The sequence below is a fragment of the Heterocephalus glaber genome, unplaced genomic scaffold (genome assembly GCF_053883595.1).
Source record: "Heterocephalus glaber isolate CG9 unplaced genomic scaffold, H.glaber_assembly_v1.0 deba00001481, whole genome shotgun sequence".
NCBI lineage: Eukaryota > Metazoa > Chordata > Mammalia > Rodentia > Bathyergidae > Heterocephalus > Heterocephalus glaber.
Genome location: NW_028258317.1, coordinates 43305565 through 43317553, shown reverse-complemented (window position 1 = coordinate 43317553; position 11989 = coordinate 43305565). Strand labels below are relative to the sequence as shown.

Sequence of the window (11989 nt, the reverse complement as noted above, 5' to 3'; positions counted from 1 at the left end):
GGGATTTAGCTCAGTGGTTTCACCAACAACCTCATAAATGCAAGGTCCTGAGTTTGAATCCGAGTACCCCTCCCAAAAAAGAAATTATCATAAGGCCGTTACATAAAGCTGGGCCCTCAGCATAGAAAAACAATTGAAGCATATTCACTGGCTAGCATTATAAAAAGAAAAGTGAGACTACCTCCCCTAGAGATGAATAGATGAATCTATATTGATATTCTAAATAGGCATCAATCTCCCTAGCCCACTTCCTTTCCGGAAATTCCTTGTACATGACTTGTTTCCCCATTGGATCCTCATTTAATCAATATTACCTGGGTGACTGTACTTGTAATTTTATTGGTTGGTCATGGTTTTGTCCCACCTCATGTCTACCTTGTAACTTCCCATTGGATCTTACAGTTTTGTCCCACTTTGTACCAGCCTCACCTCGTGGCTTTGCTCAATAAAATGCCTCTGAAAAGCACTGTGGGTGGGTAACCCACTCTCCAGTCCCCTTTCTGTCTCTCTTAGAAGCTCTCTTTCAATAAATTTTGCCTACTACTCTTGGTCTCTGTTGTTCCTAGAATTCATTCTTTGATTTTAGAGAACACGAACTCAGGTTTTGGACAACTAGCAGGTTGGGAGTTACAGTATTTCCCTTGTTTGGATTGTTTCTGTTTATTTGAATTATTTTCCCTATATCATTTTTTGATTACTTGGTGTCCTATATCAATGCAAGTTTCCTTCTGCAAAATCATGACTGACAGTAAAATCTCGAAGTTGTTCCATGTTGTGTTGCTGAGAGTTTATACTTTCTTTTAAGTGTTATGGCTTTGATATGTGTATGTGTGTGGAAATGTTCAGAATTTCAGCTTTCTGGAGTTCTCTGCTTTGAGAATATGTTTAATCCTCTTTAGGGATAAGTAATTTTTATTAGTTTAGAGTCCGTCTTCCACAGAATCCATTCACATGTGAGGCATTCACTGTTGGTGAGCAGTGGGGGTTCCAGGCCTTGCATGGGTGCAAGGGGGTTTTTGCAGAGTTTTGTTGCTTGAGCAGGCTCTTTCCACTGATGAAAGAAATGAAGCACTCTCAGGCCTTGGAAATTTATCTTTGTTTAGTGCAATTGCACCAAACATATGGGTCTTTAAAGGACACCTGAGGATGGATCGTGCTTATCTGAATGTTGAATATGGATGTGATATGCTTCTATGAGACCTAGTTTTTAAAGGGTTCATAATATTGTTTTTTTCCAATAGTTGTAAAACTTGACTGAATGCTTATTCTACTCTTTTATTTATTTCTTTTTGTGGTTTATTTTTTGTCCTTTGTAAATGACTTCTTCCCCTACCAATGAATGAATATCATCCTTTTGAATCTATCACAAAAACTGTTCCCATAAAAGAAATTCAAAGCAAAAAGAGTCTTGGATTTGTTTTTTTAGATTGGAATCAGTGGAAATAAATAGCAGCACCTAACTCTAGTGATCTATGTATCCCAATTTCCATGTTTACATAAAAAAATCTAATCAATTGTTTCTTGCTTGTGTTTTCTTTTGTTCATGTTTTAACACTTATGGATTCTTATGTCAATCTTAGATTAGCTATGTTCATAATAAATCAGTCGTGTGAGGTGACATGTAAAAATGTTCTGCACATATAATGACCTAATTTTTCAACATATTTGTTTATTCTATTTAAGAATATTTTTTCTTATATTAAATGATGGCAAAACATAAAGCTAAGTGTTACTTAAAAATTCCTTCCTTTCTGCCTCTCAGTTCTGTATACATAAAAATGTGACTTCAGGGAAATCACTTGCTAAGTATGAATTTTCCTCATTTGAATAAATCAAATTCATATTTCTTCCTTCAAACTTTGTTAAGTCTCTTCATTAGACAAACTTTTTCTCTCTACGTAGTTCTGCATGACATGTAATGGCTCTTCACTGAAGCGTTTGGCATTCGATAGCCTCAGATTAGAACGCTGGCAAGAAGCAGGTGCTCAATAAATATTTAGTGAATGAATGAGATGTAGTTAACAAAATTAGAAGACTTCTCCATCCACAGGAGCAGAAATTAATGTTTTGAAACGCCCCTCATTAAGTGTTAATGTGTAAGATTTAATGGGTTTGAGGAGGATGGACAGCTTAGAGGCCTCGTTTTTGATATCCACTGTCTGACATCACCACATTCCCCACCTTTTCACTAGTTTCAACTTCATCATCATGATAATCTCCGGAAGTCATTTTAGGGTCAAAGACATCCAAAACTTTGTTCTAATTTTCATTGAAACTACGTGAAATTCCATCACTATTCTGTCAACTTGTTTGTTCACTTTACTTGGGTATGTCAGGATATGCAGGAAAATAAAACCTTATAAATGCTTTCAAAGGTTTCCTTTGACCACATCTCCCTTACCTGCTCTCTCTTTTAACATGTGAAGTTATTCAACACTAACTTATCATCTCATAACCCGGTTAAAGAAGTAAACAATAAAATTAATACATGATTTGCTGTAGAATTAAGTGATTTGCCAGTTGTCAAAATGCAAGAGAAAAATCTTCCCCAAAATCTTTCAAGGATTATGATTTTCATTACCGGAAAATTGTCACCAAATCACCAACACACCAAACAGTTGTTCTAAAGCATAAAAACATACTAAATTACCAAGTGGAATTTTCTTTCAATTCTTAATTCATTCAACCACAATAGTCAGCCTTGTGACATAGTATGCCCTTGAATGATTCTTTGAGCTAATATTGATCACCATAATGATTTTCCTAACAAGTCAAAATTGACTTTGCAATACAAGTTTTGCCATGCATGTTTTTCAAGAGCAGGACTTGGCACAAAGGTTCATAATGTCAGGCTATATATTGAACACTCTTAGCATGAGTTAACTAAAGGGTAATTGTATTCATTGGAATCCATTCAAATGAGTCTTTTCTGCTTTAAGAGTCAGGTAAAACTTTTTAAAAATAACATAGCCTGTTGCTAGCAAGTGCACAAATTCATTGAAGATTTATTGAGTGTCTACTTTGTGTCACTGACTTTTCTATGCACTGCAGACATAGAATAAAATAGAACAGAGTGAATCTCCATTGTCATGGAGCATAGCGTGTAGAGTGACTTACATCATCATAAAGACTTTTACTTTGAATGAGATGGGTAATAATTGGAAAGTTTGAGAGAGAGGGATGTGACTGGCATGGCTTGATTTATGTTTTGAAGAGTATTCTGCCACATGGAAAACAAATATAGTAAGTTAAGGGTAGCAGAGGGGAAACCAGCTCTAGTCTAGGCACAGGGAATGGTGGATTAGACAGAAAGTTAGCAGTGGACATGAGGTAATATGGTTGAAACACTGGATAAACATAAGTTAGAACTGACTGGCTTTACCGATAAAATGGACAAGAAGTATGAGAGAAAAAGAGGGGTCACAGATGACACAAAGGGAGCAGGAAACATGGAGTTACCATTTACCAAAATGTAGACAACTGCAGAAAAGTGTTGGGAACACTGAAAGTTCAGTGTTTGATGTGTTTTTCTTAGCATGCTGTTCAACTCAAATGTTATGCACAGTAAAAATTTTCTGGCTTATTCATTCACTAAATTAATCTTGGTTAAGCACCTACCATAAAATAGACATTGGCCACTGTAGAGAGCAAAAATCGGCATGGACTCTGCCCACACTTTGAGCTTATGGTTAGTCTGGAAGTCTGCCATTAAGTAAGGAATAATACAAATAAACAAGCAAAAGTCACAAATGTGAAAAAGGGATATGAAAATAAAGCACATAACACAGATAATGTGCCTTTTACCTACTCTAGGAAATCAGGAGAGGCTTTTCTGAAGAAGTAAAGGCTGAGATGAGATTTTAAGAAAGACACTGAAAACATCTCCTGTTCTGAATGAAAACTGGGTCTGTATGATGAACAAGCAACCTTAATTAAAGTCAGTGTCCAGCATGTGAGGAAACTTCAGGAATTCAGGACTTTAGAAGTTTCTAGCAAAGAGAATGGAAACAAATGAGGAAAGAAGTAAAATTGAATGGGAAATATGAGCTCATTGAATAGGAAATATGAGAAAGAAGCTACTTCAAAGTGAAATTTCAGATCTTCTCCACTTCTACTATTCTAAAAGGAAATGTTCACCTTTAACATAGTACAGCAAAAGAACTAATTAGACTATTGACTCACAACTGAATGTAGAGTGTTTGTGTGAGTAAAATTATAATGCCGCTAAGCATTGTTTTGCACACCATACTTATTGGCAGTTTGTCTAAATTTCCTATCCCTGATGCTTTTGATTATGAAAGATCATATTTGCATTTTATTTGACATTCTGCAAATACAGAACAACTCTTCACAAGAACTTATTTTTAAAAAATTGCCAAAGTCAGCTTGTTTAGTGATTACTATTTTATTGCAGCCACACTTCTCTGTTATTTATTGTCTTTGTGGATTGAATTCTGACAAAAAATGGGAGGGGGACTAAAGATGGACACCTATTGTCTCTATATGTGAGAAAAGTATCTAGCAATGAGAAAAGTATCTAGCAATGAGAAAAGTAAAAGACCTTAAATAAGTCCAGCTTGCCTCAGAAATTCTATCAGACTTTCTGTCCTTGTTGGTGTCCAGTAAAACATAAAAAGAGATTGAAAAAGCACTGGATTGAGAAAAAGGATTTACATTTTTCTCATGATTTCTTGTCACAGCACTGGTTCCATGTCACTTTAGTGTGTCAGGAAGATAAAATTTATTCTGTAGTTATTGATTATCACCATGACTTTCAAACATAAAGATCCTAATGATTTCCTGAAACCATAGTTTGTGCACATCAGCGGTGCGTTGAGTGTTGGCTGACGAAAAAGTGGACGCCATGATGACAACAAGCATCTTCTGCCATCCCCAGGCCATTTGCCCACATGTCTGTTCCTTGCTCTTCATCCTTTCTGCTTTGTACCACAGAGAGATTAACTGATGCCTCATGCCAAGAAAGGAATCTCAGTCTGTCTTGGCCTGGCATTTACTATGGCGTGATTCCCCTTCAGGTGACCTTACTGGCCTCCTTCATTTACTCTTAAATCGAGCTTACATAATAAGGAATACCAGAATGTACAAAAACAACATACAGCATAAGCTTTCAGTTTATGCAGTTGTGCTACACACTTTTTGGTGTATCTTTGTGACAGAAAACTTTTATAAAAGCCACAGGCCAGCTGTTGGCCTTAACCTCGGGATACCAAGGATAAAAGGGCTCAAGATTGACATCTCCAAGTAACAGGAAAATTTTGGAGTCAACTGATATTACTAAGTCTCTCTCTCTCTCTTTTTTTTTTTTTTTGGTACTGGGGTCAAACTCAGGTCCTTGAGCTTGCACAGCAGGCAACAAAACTACTGAGCTAAATCCCTGGCCCATTACTAAGTCTCTTAAAAAGAAATACCCTGAAGACTAATTTAGCTCAGGTTGAAATTTAATTTGAAGTTTTTCTTCTTTTACTTTGAAAATATGTGACAAAATTTATTACTATAATGAACAGTTCATTATTCCTCTATCATTCCTTAATTTTTTTATTTTCAAAGTATAAATCTATAACATTTACAAAGATTTGAAAATGTCTTCATATCACCAAATCTGAAATCAAATCTTGAATATAACTAAAAAAGGTCTAGTTTTTTTAACTAATGAAGAATTTTTTTTGTTATGTTTCTTTAAGAAAATACATACAACTAGAATCATTTAGAAGACCATAGTTGAAGCACTTTCACATACTATGCAGTCATTATTAAAGACCATCTTGTACATGTTAAAGTTTTGGTCAATTTTTATCAATTAGTTATCTAGTCCATGATACTGCTGGTAAAGTCTTATTTTCACATGTGCCGAGAATTCTCTAAATTGCAGATAAATAACTTGAGAACAGAAAACAATGAAGGGGATAGTAACAGAAGACATTCAGAAAAACACATTTCAGGGAGCTAAGCTCTCAGAAATGAGTTGGTGATGTCCTCCCAAGAGTTGTATACTGGAGATAGATTTGAATTAAGGCAGCAGCTGAAATCCCTGTTCTTGAAAACCCTGATGACCTTTGGGGCACCTGTCAGATTTTCTGTGGTGAGGGACTGATGACTGTTCATCACCCAAGTACTCGTGGATCTAAGCATGCTTGAGTAATCAGGTCAATACTTAATTTTATACAATTAGTTTCAAAAGTAAAATCAAGGATCCAGGAATTGATACCAGAACAAAGTGCTCATAGATGGGTTGGTTCCATAGAAAAATGTCTCATACCTTTAGTGATGAATTATAAGCTAAATTTGGTAAAAGTGGAAAAAGAAAAAGCTTCCTTTAATCTATCAAGTAGTCAGTTTTATGAATTGTATGAGGTAAACATGAGAAGAAAGATCATACTCGTTTGGAAGAGGAAATATAGTGACACCACATTTCATGAACGCTTTTGTTTGCAAACAAATTGGTTCACAAACAGAAGGGTTTGGCAAAATTTTGGTTTTGTTTGCAAACTGTGCATCAGGTGACAAACATAACTGGCCACATCTTCCCAACACAAACACAAATGTGGCCATCTTTTCCAAAATCACAGAAAAATTTAAGTTTGTGAACCAAGGCATGACTTCTAAAAGTTAGATGCTGAATCCTTGTGTTTTATGGTATTTGTTTCCTGGATATTTTTATTTTCCTCTTATGCCATTAAATTACTAATGGCATAGTAATTCCTTCATCCCCCCTCAGGGCCATTATTGAAAGAATACATGAATTTAATTATTATAAGAGTTCAGGTTTATCTTAATTGGAAAGCTGAGCTTATTGCTGGAACATAAACCATCAGAAAGCTCTTACATGTCATCTAGAGGTGGAGAGAATATCAAAACAATCTGTCAGCACCGAAAGATATGGAAAATAATATTTAATTCACTTCCACGTTGGAAAGGAACTGATAAATTGCCTAGACCACCCCTCAAAATGAGGGGCTTTTCTTTCTCTTTTCTGCATTGTACTTTTCTTATGGACTTTTCATTACTACATCTAACACCCCACTGAATGTTCTTTATCTGTATCCTTCATTTTCCAGTTATAAAACAAGTTGCCCCAGGACAAGAACTGTATCTTAGCTAGCTCTGTCCAAAGTCAGTTTTTAATGGGCTCAATGCAGCTTTTACAGTTAGTTAGGGTGTAACTTAGGGCAAGCTACCCAAAGCACATCTCTGAATTTTCTTTCTGCTCAGCAATAAAGGAGATAAGAATAGTTAGCTCATAGAGTAGCTGCAGGGATTAATGAAGATAATGTAAGAAAAATTACAAACAAATGTACAGATGATAGTTGTTAATATTAGCAATGAGCATTGATGGATAGCTCACTAATTAAAGAGCTAAAAGGGGATAAACAATCTCAAAGCAGGTGTTGAGACAAAGAGAAAGCTGTAGGAAGAAACTGGCAATTTCATAGGTAGTGTCTGCACTAAATGCTGCTTCTGCCCTTTTATTTGACCAACATTTTACATCTAAACCATGATAGAGTTTTTGTTGGCAGCAAAACGTATTCCTGCTGCTACAGCTGGAATGGAAACAAGTCAACTTCCATTACATTCATTATTGGCACAAAAGAGCTCGATCTGTGATTCCTTCTTACTCATCTTGCCAAAATGGTGCCAGAATTCAGCATAAGCTACCAAATTGTTACGGGTATTTCATAATTTCCAGAGTCTTTTTGAGCCCAGTTGGTCCTCTACCTTTAAACTTATTCTGCTTCTCATTATTTGTCAAAGAGATTCCCACTTGTCCTGTGTTTCCATGAAGTCTCTCTGGGCCACTCCAGCCTTTTCACAGAGTTTCTTAGGGGCTGAGCTGTATCTTTGGGGGGGTGTATGGTGATATAATATTAACATATAAGAATGAAAATTAAGAAATGGTAGACATGATTTTAAAAAGGTACAGTATATTTTAAAGTTTTATATTTAGTAAATTCTTTTTACAAGATTGTGTGGTGTTTTATAATTACTGTTGATCAGATAATTATGGTATTCGTTTTTTAAACCTTTGTTATAATTGGATTAAGAACATCTATTTTTCATTTCCTAGCCATCTAGACAGCAAGTCAGCCAGACGGTATTTGGCAGTTTTTGCTTTGTCTTATTGTTTCATTCTATACTCGGGGCTTTCTCCCCCTCTGCCTCTCTGCCTCTGCTTAAAGGAAAGAAGCACATTCATCAGTGGCAAATACCAGCCCCAGTGGCACATCAGGAGAGCCAGTTTCACACTCAAGAGGAGAGCACTTCCTCTACATTTGGTGATCTCCAGTGCTCTACAGTTTCGGGGAAACTCCTCTAGTAGTGAATTCTCAACATGGTGCCCAGTAGTACAGTCTTTATCTTGCTCTTTATGAGAAACACAACAAAGGGGCATTTCCTTTTTGTCTTTGAATATAGTCTTTAACAGTTAGCCATCTTGGAGTGTTTGCAGAATCCAGTGTAAGAAAAAGCTACCTATGATGGTTAAACTTGATTGTCGACTAATTGACTTGAGAGACTCCTAGGAAGTTAACAGAGCACACTTGTGGGTGTGCCTGTGAGGGTGTTTCCAGAAATGATTAGCATGGCAGGCAGCAAACAGATGGGGAAACCTAATTTTCTCTGGGCTTGGAGGAGATGAAACACAAGTGAAAGAAAGGAAGTCCACTAGCACGAGCTCCCTCTCCTCTCCTCTCCTCTCCTCTCCTACCCCGCATCTCTCTTTCTCCCCTCCTCCTCCTCCTTCTCCTCTTCCTCCCTCCAGGCCTCATTGAGTGTATGGTTGCTTTGCAATTCTTCCTGTGCATAAGAGCTTGGAATCTGTCTGTGGGATCCACCACACCATTACAAAACTTCTGAACTGTGAGCCAGAATAAATCTTCCCTCCTTTACCCATTTGTCTCAGGCATTTTGTCTCAGCAATGCAAAGCTGATCAACACATTTCCCTTCCCTGAGAATGGCAGAGAGAAAAGACAAAAAGACATTTGTTTTTTAATTAAACTTCAACAGATACTTCCTGATAGTAGCTAGCCCCGTTCAGTTATTTCTTCTCCTTAAGGGTGTGGGAGGGGGGTCTCTGAAGTCCTGTTGCAACCTTCTTGAAAACTTAAAATATCCATCTATATTTATCATTTTCCATTCTCTCCAGAGTGGATAAAACTTATTTATGGATATTCTGAAACCAAACCAAAGGTTTAACATGAACTTAGAGTATGTTTTCACTCAATAGCGCTGACTCTTCCCTTGGGCCCGCAGATACCAGTGAGTAACTAACATGAAGCCCTGGGCTTTCTGCTTCATTTTTGCATCCATCTCCTTTGCTCTGAGTCATTCTGCCCTATAGTCACTTGAGAGTCCAGGGACAACATATCTGATGAACAATCATCTGGTGACAAGTCAGAACTAAACTTCAGGCAGCAACACTGTCTTGTCCCTCAACAAAGGCCTGCCTGACCAGTCCCGAGGTGATGCCCTACTGAACCACAGTTGGAGCAAAACAGTTTGCCTGTTGCTGGTCCTCTTCCCTGTATAGTCTAAGAACTTATCTTAGTTCCCCTGAAGATGGTACTGAATGCACTTGATCTCCCCTGTCCTTCCCATATAGCTATATTGACTAAATTCCTCCCCTATTTTTCACCATTGCTTGTTCCATTTTGGTTTCTGGGGTGACTGGCCAGTGGTTTGTGCGACTCCCTAAAACTGGGTCCCCTGTGGCCTAGGACTCCGATAACAAAGATAAAAAAAGTATGAGGCACACTTTCATTTCACCACTATTTTAAAGGACTAGATGCTTTTTCACATTTTCTAGATTCACCAGTAGTCAAATCAAATTAGGAACCATACCCTACCTGAGCCTATGGGAAATAAATGTCAACAAAATCTTTTAACTGTGGGTTCATTTGACATAAGAAATAGAAATGTCAATTTTTGAGGCAAAAACTGAAAAATCTACTAACCAACCTGAGTTGCTGTACCAGGCTGAACACAACTGTTTAAACAACAAGCTTTCCCTCTAATGGGTTCTCATCAGGCATTTTCCATACTTTCCCAGTGTTGTAAAGAGAGAAGCAGAGCTGCATTAGTGCAGTGGTGAATTTCCTTTTGGTCAGTTTCTCCAGCCTTGCACTTTCCAATCCACCAGACAGAAACCTGCTGTGGCAGAAACCTGGCTGCCAGGGTGGTGTGGGTGATGGCCTTTAAACAGCTCTAAAACAGCAGAGGGGAAGCGTTCATGCTTCAGAACATCAGCCATCTGGCCTTGGGATGAGAAAGCCAGGGAGACTCAGATGGAAAATCAAGACAGGAGAGAAGGAAGGGTCCGGTGAGGCTCTGGGGAACAGGCTGAAGGCCCAGGGAGAAGGGGTTCTGATGTGACTCAGGACCAGGGTTGGCAGGTGCTGCAGGGCTGGGGTGGAAGGACAGCTCCCAGCCAGCTAAGGGCTAAGCTGCTTATTAAGGATGTCAGGATTCGGACTCTGGAAAGGAGCCCAAGCACAGGGGTTCGAGCTTAAAATTGGCTTCCCTTGCCACTTGAGAACTGGAGGGACTCAAGGAAGAGTCTAAATGGAATGTTTGTATTTTTACAATTAATAGAAATGAATGCTTGTGAGAAAAAATTTGGGAAATGTAGAAAATTAGAGAGAAGAAAACAGTAGTCTCACTGCCTGATTCTGTCATCACATTTGGCAATCAGGGCCACTGCCAAAGTGAGGGCACGGGTCCTTCCATTGCTCCCCTATGCCATGGTGTGCATGGACAAAACCCTAGTGGTGCTGTTTGTACAGCCTTAATTTTATTGTTTTAACCTAGTGGTATCATGTAAGCATGTTCTCCTTTAGTTTATATTGTGGTTACCATTGTTATAATTATGCACATATCACAACATCTGCGTAATTCCTAACACATCCATTTACCTATAGTTATGTATTTCCAGCATTAAGCTTTAATAAACAATGCTACCATGAAGTTTTTTGGTGTTTGAGGTTATTTTCTAGGATAGAGTCATACAAATAGAGAAATGAAATTAATAAATGTATATATTTTAAAGTGTCTGGACACATTAAATGAATATTTAAACTTTGAAAAACCTCTCCATGCCTGGGGGTGAAACACATCATTACCATTCAAAAATTCATCACCTCTCCTTCCTTGTTTTACTTCTGGGATGGAGTAGAATAGTATTATTTAAGTTTATAAAGCTTTCGGTCTCTTTCCCCCAGAAATGTGAAATAGGAATAGAGAATATTGAGTATACACCTAAACTGCTAGGTTTTTGTAGTGAAAATGGCATTTCTTCCCCCCAGCACCAAAACATTATTCAATAAGTCTACAGATCATTATTGTGGGACTGATACACAAATGTGCCACAAGAAAGCACATGCAAGACTTCCAATCACGCCATGTGGCTGCCACAAAGAGCAGTACGGTGCACTTGTAGGTGCCTAGAGGTAAACATTACATAGATAACAGAGAGGCTGAATTGACAAATCATACTGATCCAGTTCTAACTCCCAAAACTTTCTTAACTGCTCAAAGTTTCATTGATTTCCAAGTATAACATGAATTTCACAAGTCAAATCACAACAAATAACAATTTCAAAATAAGTGTACATTCTTTCCTCCTTTTACTAAATCTCAATTACTTCACTTCAGTTACTACTAGTAAGTAGTTCTACCAAATCCTTCAAAGTGAATAGGGTGTAATGATTTGGCTTATATATTATCAGAGAGTACTGAAACACAAAAATTTCCTTTTTCCGTCTGCCATTTCTGTACATTTTTGATTCAGGATCTCTTGGTCCTCTGAAGTGTCAGAGCTAAGGAGGTTTTATTGAAACCATACTGACTGTAATTTTGTACATAGGGAGATTGTGACCTGCCCCCCCCCCCGCAAAAGACTACTTATACCAGCTATTTCTTGTTCTGCACTCTATTTTTGCCTATTAATTGTTTATGAAAAAATATATGTATTTTAAT

General features: G+C 37.6%; 1 non-coding gene across 1 annotated transcript; it reads right to left on the bottom strand.

The window, feature by feature from the left end:
- Positions 1 to 8151: 8151 nt before the first annotated feature.
- Positions 8152 to 8370, bottom strand: LOC147825921 (small nucleolar RNA U3). The gene has a single exon (XR_015440195.1). It is a non-coding gene; the product is annotated as a small nucleolar RNA U3 (small nucleolar RNA).
- Between the last annotated feature and the right edge of the window lie 3619 nt (positions 8371 to 11989).